The sequence below is a fragment of the Lygodium microphyllum genome, chromosome 25 (assembly GCF_053477565.2).
Source record: "Lygodium microphyllum isolate KBCC chromosome 25, Lygodium_microphyllum_v1.1.10, whole genome shotgun sequence".
Taxonomy (NCBI): domain Eukaryota; kingdom Viridiplantae; phylum Streptophyta; class Polypodiopsida; order Schizaeales; family Lygodiaceae; genus Lygodium; species Lygodium microphyllum.
This window is the reverse complement of record NC_141159.1, coordinates 13,000,559-13,016,144: the sequence shown is the minus strand read 5'-3', so window position 1 is coordinate 13,016,144 and position 15,586 is coordinate 13,000,559. Positions and strand designations below refer to the sequence as shown.

Below are 15,586 nucleotides of genomic sequence, written 5' to 3'. Positions count from 1 at the left end.
AGTCAAATAATTGAATTTACATACTGTTCCAACTCATTATCGCATCAAGGCTGCATTCTTAGGTACTAGATACAATGGTACACAAGAAATCCATGATTTAGAAATTAAAATTGGTAATTATGTTGAGCAAAAAAATTTATTGGTTGTGCCTTTACAATCTAGTGATATTATTTTAGGAATACCTTGGCGTTATAAATATAATCCCGATGTAGATTATTCCATGTATCCAACGAAGATTCATTCCAATGGAAAACAAATCACATTACATAGTACACACACTTTTGATAATTTTTCATTGCTTAGTCACACATGTTAAACGTGCATTAAGAAAATATAGCAAATCATATTTAGTATGGATGAATGAAATTGAAGCTAAGAAAAATCAGATGAATCTGTCACTAAATTAATTGTTTATTACGCATTCTCTATTTAATAAATTTATATCAATAAATTAATGACTCACTTTTTTTAAAGTGTTGATGATGATCTAGCATGGCCATGAGACCATTTAGAGACCACTATTCCTAGTGCATCACTTAATGGGGTGATCAGAGCACTGTGACGGGGATATTTGGTACATGCAGTACAAGTTATGAAGGGAAAAATAAGTGTCTGCCAAGTGTAAGAGTGTACACAAGAATCAAGGAGTTATACATAAATGAAAATGGATTGAGTTTTAAGAAGAGGAATTGCATTAGCATTGTGTGTATGTATTTATGTGTACATCCAGGGATACCTGGGAATGTTTACTTATGTGTAATGAGCATTGCATTCATTTGGGGTCATCCTCTCCCCTATAAGTCAAGGTTTAAGGTCTTTTCTTTCATTAAGAAAGACGAGAGAGGGAATTCTCTCACTAAGAAAGATGAGAGATGTGATCCTCTGGAAGTGAGGAGAGAAGTGATTTTCTCTTTCTAAGGTCTAAAATAACACAAGCTTTTATGTGGAATTCAATCTTAAGGTTGAGGCCCAAGGCAATCTAATGAACTCTCCTCATCTATGACTCAAGGTGGTTGCATGGACCACAAGTTGAGAGTATAGTTTTAAAAGCTATTTTTTGAAAAATCAAATTTTAAAATATCTCACAATAGAAAAACGATCTCTAAAAACGGACTGGGTGGGTTATTGAAAACAACGAGATCTACAACTTTCGTGTTGGACGTTTTTGAATCCAAACAACGCACAAAGAAATATCTTGAAATTAGTACTGCAGAGTGGAACAACCACATCTTGCATGAAGATCAACTCAACTCCCTCTCCAAGAAGAGAAGCTTTTGAAAGCCTATAAAAGAGGAGGCTCTCCTTGGGTGTAGGGGAGAGGTGAAGGAAGCATCACTTTGTATGTATCCAAGAGGAGAAGAGAAGGTGCAAGTGCTGCAAGAAGAAGGTAAAGATAGTAACTGATGAAGCACCTACAAGTGAGCAATTACAGGCTCAATTGACAGAGTATCGTAGCTTGTTGGAGATTCCCAAAGTATGTCAATTTATTGACAGCTTAAGGGCAAGGGAAGAAGCTACTTATGAAGGAACGAATCCTCCAAAAGATGGTGATACTAGAGCAAACACCATTGCACCAATTGATGGTGAAGATGCAAAGCATCCAATTGCTGAGAAGCTTCTTAGAAGGAAGAAGGATTCTCGGGCCAAGAAGAGTAAAAAGACCTCACCTCGAGTGAGGCAGTCATCTCCCTCAGCAACTAGCTACTCCCTTGATTACTCAAGTTCCTCCTCCTCCTCATCATCTTCTAGTTTCTACTCTCTTAGTTCTAAGCCTCGTGCAATCCGCAAACGGACAAAGAGGGACCATAAGAGGAGTAAGATTAAGAAGACTAAGATTTTTAAGTCTGGGGATAAGGACATAAAGTTTGACTCTTACTCTAGTAAGAGAGATCTTGCTAAGGGGTTAGCCTTTGTTAGGCAATTTGAAGTTGCTTTCTCTGATGGTAATTTCTCAGAAAAGTCCAAGCTCAGGTATGTAGGCATGCACTTAAAAGACATCGCTAGCAATTGGTGGTTGACTCTCATTTTGGAGGGAAGGAAACCTACGACTTGGGAAAAGTTCAAGAAGAAGTTTTATGCTCAGTTCTTGCCTCCTAATTTTGAGAATGATGTCAAGAAGGAGTGGGATTGGCTAAGCCAAAAAGAGCATGAAAATGTCACTAGTTATGTGGACAAGTTTTGGTCTACTCTTCTTAAGGTTACTCCTTTCATGGAGATCAACGATGAAGAGAAGAAAAAGAAGTTTGAAGTTGGCCTACTGCCTCATTTATACATAACCATGAAGATGTATCCACATAAAACCTTATCTTGCATGATGGAGTTTGCCATCATAGCTGAAAGTTTGCATATACCTGGTACATCTCGAAAGTTGGAGATGAGTTCTTATAGAGCTAGACAAGAGCAACTCTATGATCAAGCAAGAGACAGGACTAATCGAAGAAGACCTACCTTTACCCATGAACAATATTCAATGCCAGAGGGTAACAAGAAGAAGCGCAAGTATCTCTCACCCTCTGAGATACAAAAGTACAAAGAGGAAGGAAGGTGCTTTCTTTGTGGTGAGTTAGGGCATATGAAGCCTGATTGTCCTCGCAAAAGGAAGGAAGCAAATGTGGTTAAAGATCCTCCTCTACCATTCTCAAATTTTGTTCCGGATGTGCAAGCTAATGCTAATTCAAATGAGAAGAAAAGACAACTCTTAAAGGATTGGAGGACACTCAATAATCAACGAGTTTTGATACTCTTTGATCCAGGGTCCACAAATAATTTTGTGTCAGCAGATATTATTGAAAGGCTACAAATTCCACCGGATCGATTGGGAACACCAATTGGATCAGGTTCGGCATTTGAAGGACTTACAACCAATTCTACTCCTATTCAAGGGAAGTTGAATCTTAGAATTGGGGATTACTGCGACCAAGAATCTTTTCTACTTGCACCCATAGGTAACTGTGATGTTATCTTAGGCATGCCTTGGCATTACAAGATTAGACCTCTTCTCGATTTTATTAAGAAGACCCTTGCATTTCAATTCAAGGGTCAGAACATAGTATGCATTGCTGATGCTGGAGATTGGTCTGTGCCAAGGGTTAGTCATGTTAGCATTTCTAAAGAAATGAAGAAATTTATTTCTGCGTACATGATCTTTGTGAGAGAGTCAAAAGAAACTAATGATTCAAGGGCACTTGGTACCTCTAATGAACACACAATACCAACTAATGCTTCTAAGTCTCAGACTTTAAAAGAACCCCTCTCTTTAATTGATCAAGCTAGACATGATTTTATTAAACAATATGAAGATGAAGATTGTTTTAGTGATTCGGTCCTAGGAGAGTTATCTCCTAAGTGCCCGGAAGATCACACAATTGATCTTATCCTAGGCAGTTCACCACCTAACCAACCTCCTTATCGAGTAAGTGCAAGTCAGCAAGAGGAGATCCTAACACAAGTAAACGAATTGTTGGAAAACGGGTTAGTTCAACCTAGCTCTTCTCTATACTGCTCTCCAGTCTTACTTGTTCAAAAGAAAGACGGTTCTTTCCGTATGTGCATAGACTACAGATCTTTGAACAAGATCACAATCAAGAATCGTTTTCCTATCCCAAGGATAGATGATATCTTGAATAAGTTGCAAGGGGCTAGTATCTTTAGTCGCATTGATCTCAAGAGCGGCTATCACCAGATACGGATAGCACCTGAAGATGTTCATAAGACAACTTTTCGTACGACATTTGGACTATACGAGCTCTTCGTCATGCCATTTGGTTTGACTAATGTACCTGCCACATTCAATCAAATGATTGAGAGAATTTTCAGACCTCACTCAAAGTTCACAGGTGTCTTCTTTGATGATATTCTAATATTTTCACGGTTTGAAGAAGAGCATAGAAAACATATATCTATTGTTTTTCAAGAGCTTCACAAGCATAGACTATAGGTCAATGTTAAGATGAGTGAATTTTTCCTTTTGGAAATTCATTACTTAGGCCATATTGTTTCTCACAATTTGGTGAGAATGGATTCTGAGAAGATTCGAGCCATTGTTGAATGGCATGTACCTACTTTTGCACATGAAGTTAGAAGCTTCTTGGGCCTATGTTCATACTATAGGAGGTTCATACGAGGTTTTGCGTATGTTGCATCTCCTCTACATGACCTTACTAAGAAGTGAATGCCTTTTTGCTGGGGATCAAGGAAACTACAAGCCTTTGAAATAATTAAGTTTCTTGTGACTCAAGAACCAGTTCTCATAGTTCCGGATCTTCAAAAACCTTTTGAAGCTCACTGCGATGCTTCTGAGGATTGCATTGGAGCTGTGCTTAACCAAGAGCATCATGCAATAGCATTTAAGAGCTGACGCCTCAAGGACGATGAGTTACATGCTCCAGTATATAAGAAAGAGCTTATGGCGGTGGTACATGCTCTTCAAGTATGGAAACACTATTTACTTGGTGCAGATTTTGTTATTAAAATAGATCACCAAAGTCTAAGATACTTCCTCACTCAGAAGAAGCTCTAAGAGAAACAGATGTGTTGGACAAATTTCTTATCTATGTTTCATTTTCAAATCCTTCACACATCTGGAACTAAGAATGTGGTAGCAGATGCTTTATTACGGCGACCTCGAGTGAATGCAATCACAACTGTTTACCATAACGAGTTTATGGATTTACCCAAAGTGTATGCAACTGATTCTGACTTCTCAACCATATGGGATCAGCTTAACTTAGGTCAGTCGATTACACCTTACTCGATTCGAGATGGTTATTTGTATCATCATCAATTGCGACATAAGGTAATGGATGAAGCATATGCATTTCCATATGCTGGACATAGGGGTATTCTACCCACTACTCAAGCATTGGAAAGATATTTATTTTGGCCCACTCTTAGAGCTGATATTGAAAGATATGTCCGTGAGTGCAAGATATGCCAAAAAGTAAAGTATGACAAGCATAAACCACTTGGTCTACTGAAGCCATTACCTATTCCCAATGAGCCTTGGGAAAGTATAGCCATGGACTTTATCATGGAGCTTCCTCGCACACAAGTAGGCAATGATGCAATCTAGACTGTCATTTATAGATTCAGTAAGCAAGCTCACTTTATATCTGTGCAAAAGACAATCAGAGCTGATCATATGGCTAAGTTATTCATTGCTCATATTTTCAAGCATCATGGCGTGTCTAAGTCCATTATAAGTGATCGAGATCCCCGCATGACCAGCCTCTTTTGGCAAGTTCTCTTCGAGAATCTCGGGACAAAGTTAAAGTTTTCATCCTCTTATCATCCTCAAACGGATGGGTAGAGTGAAAGTGCTAATTCTATTGTTTTGGACCTTTTGAAATCCTATGTCTCTGATAATCAAAGAGAATGGGAAAAGTATTTGCATTTAGTAGAGTTTGCATACAATAATACGGTGCACTCTAGTACTAGTAAGGCACCCTTTGAGATCATCTATATTAAGTCTCATTTACCACCCATTCTTCTTACGAAGGATAAGATCTTTGCAGCAAATGAGTTTGTTAGAGACATCGATACAACTTTCACTCAAGTAAAAGCTGCTATCCAAAGGACACAAGAGAAGCATAAACATGAAGCAGATAAGCATCGCCGTAAGTTAGATCTCAAGTTGGGATAGTATGTTCATCTTAAGTTTGAGAAGGCTTGCTTGAAGAAGCAGAAATGTTAAAAGGGTTAAGTGGTTAAGCTTTCTAATCGCTATTATGACCCTTTCAAGATCACAGATAAGATAAACGATGTGACTTTTTGTTTGGATCTACCAAGTCATTGGAACATTCATAATGCTTTTCATATAAGTTTGCTACGTCCCTATATTAGAGAACCTCCAATGGAACCAATCAAGGAAGATTTACCTGACATAGAAGAAACAAAAGAGTTCCTTGTGTCTGAAAGAATTTACACCATCAGGACAATACTCTAAGGTCAGGTAAGGTATTACGGAAGTATTTGGTTAAGTTTAAGAATTATCCCCCTTTGGACGCTCAGTTTATGACTGAGAGAGAACTACAAGACTTTCCAAATCTTCTTCAGGACTATGTATCCCCTCTACAGTTGAGGTCAACTATTTAGAAGCCAGAGGGATGTCACTAAATTGATTGCTTATTACACATTCTCTATTTAATAAATTTATATCAATAAATTAATGACTCACTTTTCTTTAAGTGTTGATGATGATCTAGCATGGCCATGAGACCATTTAGAGACCAGTATTCCTAGTGCATCACTTAATGGGGTGATCAGAGCACTGTGACGAGGATATATGGTACATGTAGTATAAGTTATGAAGGGAGGAAGAAGTGTTTGTTAAGTGTAAGAGTATACACAAGAACCAGGGAGTTACACATAAATGAAGATGGATTGAGTTTTAAGAAGAGAAAGTGCATTAGCATTGTGTATATGTATTTATGTGTGCATCCAGGGATGCCTGGGAATGTTTACTTGTGTGTAATGATCATTGCATTCATTTGGGATCATCCTCTCTCCTTCAAGTCAAGGTTCAAGGTCTTTTCTTTCATTAAGAAAGACGAGAGAGGGAATTCTCTCACTAAGAAAGACAAGAGACGTGATCCTCTAGAAGTGAGGAGAAAAGTGATTTTCTCTTTCTAAGGTCTAAAATGACACAAGCTTTTGTGTGGAATTCAATCTTAAGGTTGAGGTCCAATGCAATCTAATGAACTCTTCTCATCTATGACTCAAGGTGGTTGCATGGACCATAAGTTAAGAGTACAGTTTAAAAAGCTATTTTTTGAAAAATCAATTTTTAAAATATCTCGTAATAGAAAAACGATCTCTAAAAACAGGCCGCGTGGAATATCGAAAACAGTGAGATCTACAACTTTCGTGTTGGACGTTTTTTAATCCAAACAACGCACAAAGAGATATCTCGAAATTAGTGCTGCAGAGTGGAACAACCACATCTTGCATAAAGATCAACTCAACTCTCTCTTCAAGAAGAGAAGCTCTTGAAAGCCTATAAAAGAGGAGGCTCTCCTTAGGTGTAGGGGAGAGATGAAGAAAGCGTCACTTTGCATGTATCCAAGAGGAGAAGAGAAGGTGCAAGTGTTGCGGAAGCCCTATTGAAATCAATTGTTGCAGAAGCTTTGCTGAAATCAAGTTCCAAGAGGAGAAGAGAAGGTGCAAGTGCTACGGAAGCTCTGGTGAAATTAAGTTCCAAGAGGAGAAGAGAAGGTGCAAGTGCTGCAGAAGCCCTGCTGAAATTAATTGTTGCAGAAGATTTGCTGAAATCAAGTTCCAAGAGGAGAAGAGAAGGTGCAAGTGTTGCGGAAGCTCTACTGAAATTAAGTTTCAAGAGCAGAAGAGAAAGTGCAAGTGTTGCGGAACCTCTGCTGAAATCAAGTGCTGCGGAAGCTCTACTGAAATCAAGTTCCAAGAGGATAAGAGAAGGTGCAAGTACTGCAAAAGCTTTGTCGAAATCAAGTTCCAAGAGGAGAAGAGAATGTGCAAGTGCTGCGGAAGCTCTGCTGAAATAAAGCGTCAAGAGGAGAGCCCTAGACATATTGTGTAGGAGAAAAGGAGACTCAATAAGAATCAAAATGTGCCAACTTCCAAGTTGTGCAAGTGTTAGCCAGTTGTATACCATGGAAGGAATCGTGATCTTGTTTCTAAGATCTACAAGTAAGAATTGGCTTATGTGTAACGGAGAAGCTTGCTCCTTGTCAATAATATAACTCCACAAGGGGGAGGACTGGCCCATCTTTCAGTCCCTAGTGTGTTGCCAATTTCTCTACCTCTCTCTCTACATCTTTCTTTTCTCTCATCTATTCTCCCTTTGTGCCAACATAATATTCACCATATATATTTTAAGTATACAAAAAAGTCGAGCGTGTATCTCGGATTCTATAACAATATCCTAGGTATGCACAATTTCTTTCTCAATTTAAAGATTGTTTTGTTACTGACTTACCACTTGGTTTACCACATATACGTCCTGAAGATCATAAAATAAACTTAATTCCTAGTTCTCAACCACTATGTAAAGCACCTTGTAGACACAATCAAATTAAACAGAAAGAAATCTAAGCCCAAGTTGAAGAATCATTAAGCCGAGGACTCATTAGGCCCAATAGTTCTCCTTTTGGTACAGCTGTCCTGTTAGTTAATAAGAAAAATAATACATATAGGATGTGCATTGACTATCGTGCCCTAAATAAGATCACTATCAATAATAGATATCTGATCCCTAGGATAGAGAATCTCATGGATAAACTACAAGAGTCCACAATATTTAGTAAAATAGATCTCAAATCTGGGTATCATCAAGTACGATTGGATACACATGATATTTTCAAAACCGCATTTATAATTTAATGCACCAACTACATTCAGTCGTATAATGAATCATATATTTTTGAAGCATCAGTATTGTGTAATTGTTTTCTTTGATGACATATTGATTTTCAGTAAGAATGAAAATGCACATTATGAATATTTATCTTTGGTTTTTAAATTATTGAAAGAGAATCAATTATATGCTAACCTTGAAAAGAGTAAAATTTTTCAAACCCACATTGAATACTTAGAACATATTGTTTCTTCTGATGGTATTAAAGTTGATCCTAAAAATATAGAAGTAAATTTGAATTAGCCGATTTTTAAAAATATATATGAATTACGTTTTTTCTTAGGACTTGCTAGCTTTTACAAAAAATTTGTGAAATTTTTTTCATTGTTTATATTGTCTTTGATAAAATTATTAAAGAAATATATGGTATATAATTGGTTTGATAATCAACAAAGGCTTTTTGATTTATTGAAACATGCCTTAACACATGCATATATTTTGCAATTACCTGACTTTAATAGATCATTTTTCCTAGTAGTCATTGATGCTAGCGAATCTGGAATAGGAGCTGTTCTTATGTAATTTTTACATCCCATAGTCTACTCTTGCTACAAACTTAAACCATCTGAACTCAATTATTCTACCTCTGATAAGGAATTGCTAGATGTAGTACAAGCCTTATGTCAATGGAAATACTATTCAATGGGATCTGAATTCATGATCAAAACAGATGAACAAAGTATAAAATATCTCCTTAGTCAATCACAACTCTCTGATTGTCATATCAAATGGACTGCTTTTATTCAAAGTTTTTATTTACTTATCCAATATTAACCTAAAAAAGAGAATGTTATTACCGATGCCTTAAGTAGAAGACCAAGTATTCATAATATCTCTGTTATATCTTTTGATTCCCTTATTCCTATGAATGATACCTATGATCAAGACCCCAGTTTTCAAGCTGATTGAAATAAATTAGTTGTAAATAACTGGATTCCAATAGATTCATTGTTTTATTCTGATGGATTTATGTTTTATGAGAAAATATTGTGTGTAGCTATTTCATTTAGATCATTTGTGTTACACGAAATTCATTGTCCGCTATATCAAGGCCATAAAAGTATTATTTGTATGGTATATACATTGGTTGAAGATTTTTATTAGTTACAAATGAAATATGATATTTTTAATTTTTTATTTGAGTGTTTAATTTGTCAAGAGTTAAGCGACACCGTGATAAGCAATATGGTTTGTTAATACCTTTACCAATCCTTGAACGACCATGTGAACATATTTCAATGGATTTTATAAGTGATTTTCCTAATACCCAAGCTAATCATGATATGATTTTGACTATTATAGATTGATTTAGCAAACATGCATATTTCATTTCATACAAAAAAACATTAACATCTCAAGTTGCACAATTATTTTTAAAGATTGTTTTCACTAACTATGGTTTACTAAAAGTTATTATTTTAAATCGTGATTCTAGATTTTGTAATAATTTTCAGATCACTTTATTTACTAATTTAAGTACAAAGATTGATTTCTCATCTACATTTCATCTTGAAACTAATGGACAAACAAAAGCTACTAACAGTACAATTTTAAATCTTTTGTGCGTATACACAATTTTAAAATCACAAATATTAGATACATATTTACATTTACTTTAATTTACATACAATAATACATCACATATAGCTACACAGAAAGCACATTCTAAAATCATTTATAAACATAGATTGCCTACACTTATTACATAATCATCAAACAAAATTAAAGCTGTTGATGATATTATCAATGTGCATGCTATTATTTTTACTGAAGTCAAAGACATGATTGCGAAAGCCTGGCAATCATACACTAAACAAGCTAACAAGAAAATGAAAGATATGAGTTTTAAAGTTGATTATGTTTAGTTATGCATTGAAAAGAGAAGATTACAAAGTGTTGAGAAACACTATGTTGTTAAGTTAGCCTCTAGATTTTATGGACCTTTCAAGATCATTTACAAAATCAATGACAATACATTTAAATTAAAACTACCCAAACACTAAAAAATCCAAAATACTTTTCATATCAGTTTGTTACGACCTTTTAAAGGCCAATTACTTGTCCATCCTGTCTATGAAAACCCTTCTTTGTTAGAAAAAGAAACTGAAATGCTTGAACATGAAACTATTCTAGATACTGACTTTATGACCACTAGAACTAGATGTAGATACTCTAGATATTTGGTTAAGTTTAAAAATTATCATGTTGAAGAGGCCCAATGGATGCACGCCTATGACCTAAGTACTTGTCTCTCATTGCTCGCTCCACATTGAGCTATTTAAATTAATAGACGTTTATGAGTTTAGAGTGCACTCGTATTAAATTAATATTATGATAGTTTTAATCTACCTATTTATTTTGTAGTTGAAGATTGCTAGGTATTCACTTTTATCGGTTTAATTTTATTATTTTTTAACAATTGTGAATGCTTCGATTGATGTGTAGAGCAGAAGGCGGTGGCGTTTGGAAGTACTAGGCGATAGTATGTATTTATATTACTTTAAAAAAATTATCATTTTTGATGGGTGCGCATCTTATCATTAAAGATCTGGTACTAATATTTAGACGCGCTTATTTATTAAATCACTTGACAAATATTTATTATTTTGTATGCGCAAGGACGCACGGTTTAAATATTTCATTAGTGAACATTGTATTTGGACACAACCCGACTTTTGGGCCTCTCAATCGCTTTGTTCTTTATTTGGACAAAAGTAAACACAAAAGCTAAAGCATGCTAATTGTAAAATTAAGCTATTTTTGAGCTTTGAGATGAATAAAATTTATAAATATATGCCTTGTGAAGCGCTCACACAAGGCATGGGGGGAGATTGTACTCAATTTGTCTTTTTGCCTCATGTCGTGCAAATATTCTTGCTTGCTTTTTGAGCTTAAGTAGAAATCTTTATTCTTGGGGACCTTCCGGCGCTTGCTACGTACACATCTAGCATCCGATTTGTGTACCAAATACCTAGAGTTGATGATTTGCTTGATGAGCTTAAGGGGGCTAGATTCTTTACTAAGATTGATTTGAGATTAGAATATCATTAGATTCATATGCGAGAGGGTGATAAAGTTAAAACTGCCTTTAGGATTGATCGTGGGCTATATAATTTTCTAGTGAGCCATTTGGGCTTACTAATGCTCTAGCTAATTTCTAGAGTCTTATGAATAGGATTTTGCATCCTTTCCTCTTTCAGCTTGTCCTAGTCTTCTTTAGTGACATATTGATTTACAACAATACTCTACAAGACCATTTATCATTCGAAGGAATTTCACACACTTGCTGCAGTCCACTGCTTGCCCGACTTTCTCCACATACTTCTGCAGATTGCATTGTTCCATAATCTATTTCACGACTTGTTCTTCCATGGCTATATCTTCCTTGAACTTGAACTGGTTGAAGGCCCTTGTCTCTACTGACAGCTCGTACGATGTGTATTATGTATGTTAGGACATCTGTTAGAAAGTCACTAAAGACAATCCGGTTAGCAATATGTAGTTCCTCCTTAGTCACGACCAAGGTTGTCCATGTCTGACAGACATGTCAAATCGTTCGACCTGTCCTGCCACGTCCGGTCTTGTTTGATCTGTTCCCCACCAAATTGGCCTATCGGACCGTTATGCGGGTCCAGTAAGCCTGGGCTCGGGTCCTGTAAGCTTGGGCCCTACAGCCAATAAACGATCATTTTTAGGCCTTGTCTTTCTTTTCTTTCTTACCTTTCTTTTCTTCATTTCTTTCTTGAATTTTCTCTATTCTTCTTTTATTTCTTTCTTGTCTTTCTTTTCTTTCTCTCACACAAAGACTCAAGAGAAAATATTAAAGATTAAAGTTTTAAACTAACAAGTTTAAAAACTCTCTCTTCTTTCCTCTCCCTCTCTCATGATTTAAATTTCATCCATCTCTCTCTCTCATATACACAATGGATTATGGCACAATGCAACCATCCTCTCCCATGGATGATGGACCATCATTTAAATTTCAGAATTTGAAATCTCTCTCTCTCTCTCTCTCTCTTCCCCCCCAACCCTAAACCCCAAAGTACTCTTGCTTTCTATAAAAATCTCCCCTCCCCCACCGTCTCATTCATCCTTTGAAGTTCTCCACCCCTCCTACTCCTTTCAAGCTCTTCATCATTTCTACTCTCTCAAGCTCTCTCCTTGAGTCCTCCCTTAATCTCTCAACCCTTTCAACCTCCTCCTCCATCAAGCTCTAGCCTCTCTCTACTCCTTCAAGCTCTCTATCCTTTCCACTCCTTCAATCATCTCACCTTCCACTCGTGACCCTCTAGGCTCTCTCTATACATCATCAATGGCACCCCCTCTCCATGAGGCCTTTCGCTTGCATTGTGCCTACTTCGAATGAGTGAAGGAGAAATCCAACACTTGCAAGTGGCAATGCAAGTACTGCCCAAAGTTGCAAAGCTCATACGTCACTCACCTTCTCATCCACCTTTGGAAATTAGGAGGGGAGGCCACACCATGCCCCGGTATTTTTGATGATGTCTATGAAGATTGTCGTCAGAAATACTTGCCATTGAAGCGATGCAAAGGCCTTTCAAGGGCAAGTGAGGAGGTGATCTCTCTCGATTATGAGGTTTTGGATGCGGAAGACAATCCCTCTCCAATTGTCTTGGTTTCCTCCGTTGGAGAGGCCTCTTCTATCCTATCTAGAAAAAACCATTCAAGTGGTGCACCTATGCCCAAGAGACAAGCCACTCTTGCCCAAGCAATGGGGCAAATTTTCGATCCTCTCTCCTTTCTCAAGGAGAGGAAAAGACAAGTGGAAATAGAGATTGCACGCACCATAATTGAGTGCAATCTCACTTTCCATATTCTCAAAGTGGATCGATGGAAGCAGATGGTAAAAGCCATTGCCACCACCGTTGGTCTATGCGAGGGATGATACGGTGCTATATACAATGATATACATACCAAGAAACTCGATGAGGAGAGAGAGAGAGAGGATTGATAAGTCCCTTGAGCTCGTGTGTGTTGGTTGGGTGAAGTATGGATGCTCTATCCGATTTGATGGCTAGAGTGATCGCAAAAAACGGGGATAGTTAACATCCTTGTCTCTTACCCACTTGGTACCTACTTCCTATGAGCGGTGGATGTAGGCACAAGGGGAAGGAGAACCACGGGCTCGTTCATGTATCAACACATACAACAAGCCATCATTGAGGTAATACTTTTAACTTCATTATTTTGTAATCTCTCTTTTTTTAAAACCTCCCAAATTTATTCTAATTTAAATGTGTATAATCTTATAGGTTGGGCTGTAAAATGTGGTGCAAGTTGTCACGGACAACGCCTCGAATGGTGCATCTATGGAGCGGAAACTTGAGACAGAGTTTTCGTCCATAGTATGGACACCATGGGCTACACATTGTCTAGATCTTCTTATGAATGATATAGACAAGTTGGAGTGGGTGGCGAGGATTATCAATGATGCTTGCATAATCATTGGCTTTGTCAACTTCAAGATCCGAGTTCTTGCGATTTATCGCTCATACTTGGACTTGGAGTCGAAGAAGCCCGTGAAGGCTTGGTTTCTAGTCATGTGGCTTCTCCTCGAGCGTCTCTATGACGTTCGCAATAAGCTACCAAAAACGGTCATATCAGATGAGTTTAAGGAGTTGACTGAAGAGGAGTCCACATCAAGTCAAGTGGAAGCAAAGGCTGTTCAAAGGCTTTGCTTAAAGGAGAAAATTTGGATGGATGTGAGGCATTATCATTGCCGTCGCTCCTATCTACAAGGTGCTTTGTATGACGGATATGGAGGGGGCTATAGAGGGTCACCAAAGTGAGTGATGATATTCTCATACATGAACAAAGCCATGCTATTGACATCATCCCACTTGAGAGCTTTGGCTTCCCACCACTTCATCACATAATCGATACTACCAGGATATTGGCCTCCTCTATCATCTTATGGTGGATGCGATGGAGGAGATACAATTATCGATAATCTTCGATGGGGAGGTCTCTTCTTCATGGAATTTTTTTATTTTTTATTTTTAAAAATGATTCATACTTCTTTTTAGTTTTAGAATCTATAATTCATATTGTCTTACACTCATTCTATTCAAATTTTACCTCTAAATCTCCCTCTAAATCTCTATCATCTTACACCTATTGTAATGATATCTTGGATACGACCCCTAAAAGAGATGATATTCTCTTTTTGATAAAGAGAAGATGGGAGTGGATACATGGGTTTGCGGCACTCTTGCATTCCGCCTTTAAAAAACCCTCTCTCTTCATTATGCCGATCGTGATGCCTTTCTTCCAAAGGCTTTGGCGGAAGAGCACCATGGTGCCTTCCTCTTGGAGCTTATTAATTATAGCGATCAAAGGGGCACTGCTTTCGCATCTACCATTTGTTGAAAGCGAGAATCACTGGTGAAGCCTCTTTTTTGGTGGGAGTCATTAGGCTACCAATTGTCTCACCTCCAAGGAGTGGCCTTACGCATTTTTATACATGATTAAAAATCTATTCTTTTTTTCATTTAATTCTAGTTACAATTTACAACTTGCAAGTTTAAAGTTTAAACTTATTTTTTCTTCACATGGTTTAGGATTGTTCATCACGTGCATGTGAGAGAAATTGGTCCGCCTATTTCCTCGTGCACACTCAAATTCGTAATAAGCTTAATAGATGACAATTGGAGCGACTAATTTATTGTCGCTCCAATTTATGCACGCTACGCAATATGCATGAGATGTCTATGGTGGCAAGATAGGTGCTATGTATTCAATTTTTATACTTTTTAGCTCATAACTCTATTTATAGATTATTAAAGATATTTAGAGAAGTTTTATTTGTTTAATCTAAGTTTTTTATTCTTTAAATGTATAGATAAATGTGGATTCACTCAAGCTCTCTGCTAGTACACTTAAAAGCATGAATCGTTAGAGAGATTGGAGAAGGAGGAGCAAATCTTTAGGGAGCTTACTTGGAGCTTGAGGAGATAGATAGGTAGTTCTCTCGCACTTGTGCACGACGTGCTTGTGTTGTTATTCGCCGTCGCACTGGTAGCGATGGAGCTTCCACTTTGGCATCCACATCGGCTACCTGTGATGCTTGTGGAGCCCTTAGATGTTACAGGAGACGTGGGAGTGGCTAGAGAAGTACTCCTAGTTCGGCCCAAGAGGACATACCTATCACTGCCTCTCACCTAGATCTTAGAGAGCCCA

At 37.3% G+C, this 15,586-nt stretch overlaps 1 protein-coding gene across 5 annotated transcripts in view; it reads left to right on the top strand.

The window, feature by feature from the left end:
- Positions 1-11,081, top strand: part of LOC148013922 (pentatricopeptide repeat-containing protein At5g27110-like) — a 49,714-nt gene extending 38,633 nt beyond the window's left edge. For 3 of the 5 annotated variants that reach the window (XM_087667207.1, XM_087667198.1, XM_087667202.1), the window contains exon 3: positions 10,837-11,080. The gene's annotated coding sequence lies outside the window, so the exon portion shown is untranslated. Of the gene's footprint in view, positions 1-10,831 lie in introns of all 5 variants that reach the window. The other 2 variants (XM_087667205.1, XM_087667200.1) reach the window with 2 other exon arrangements.
- The last annotated feature ends 4,505 nt before the right edge of the window (positions 11,082-15,586 follow it).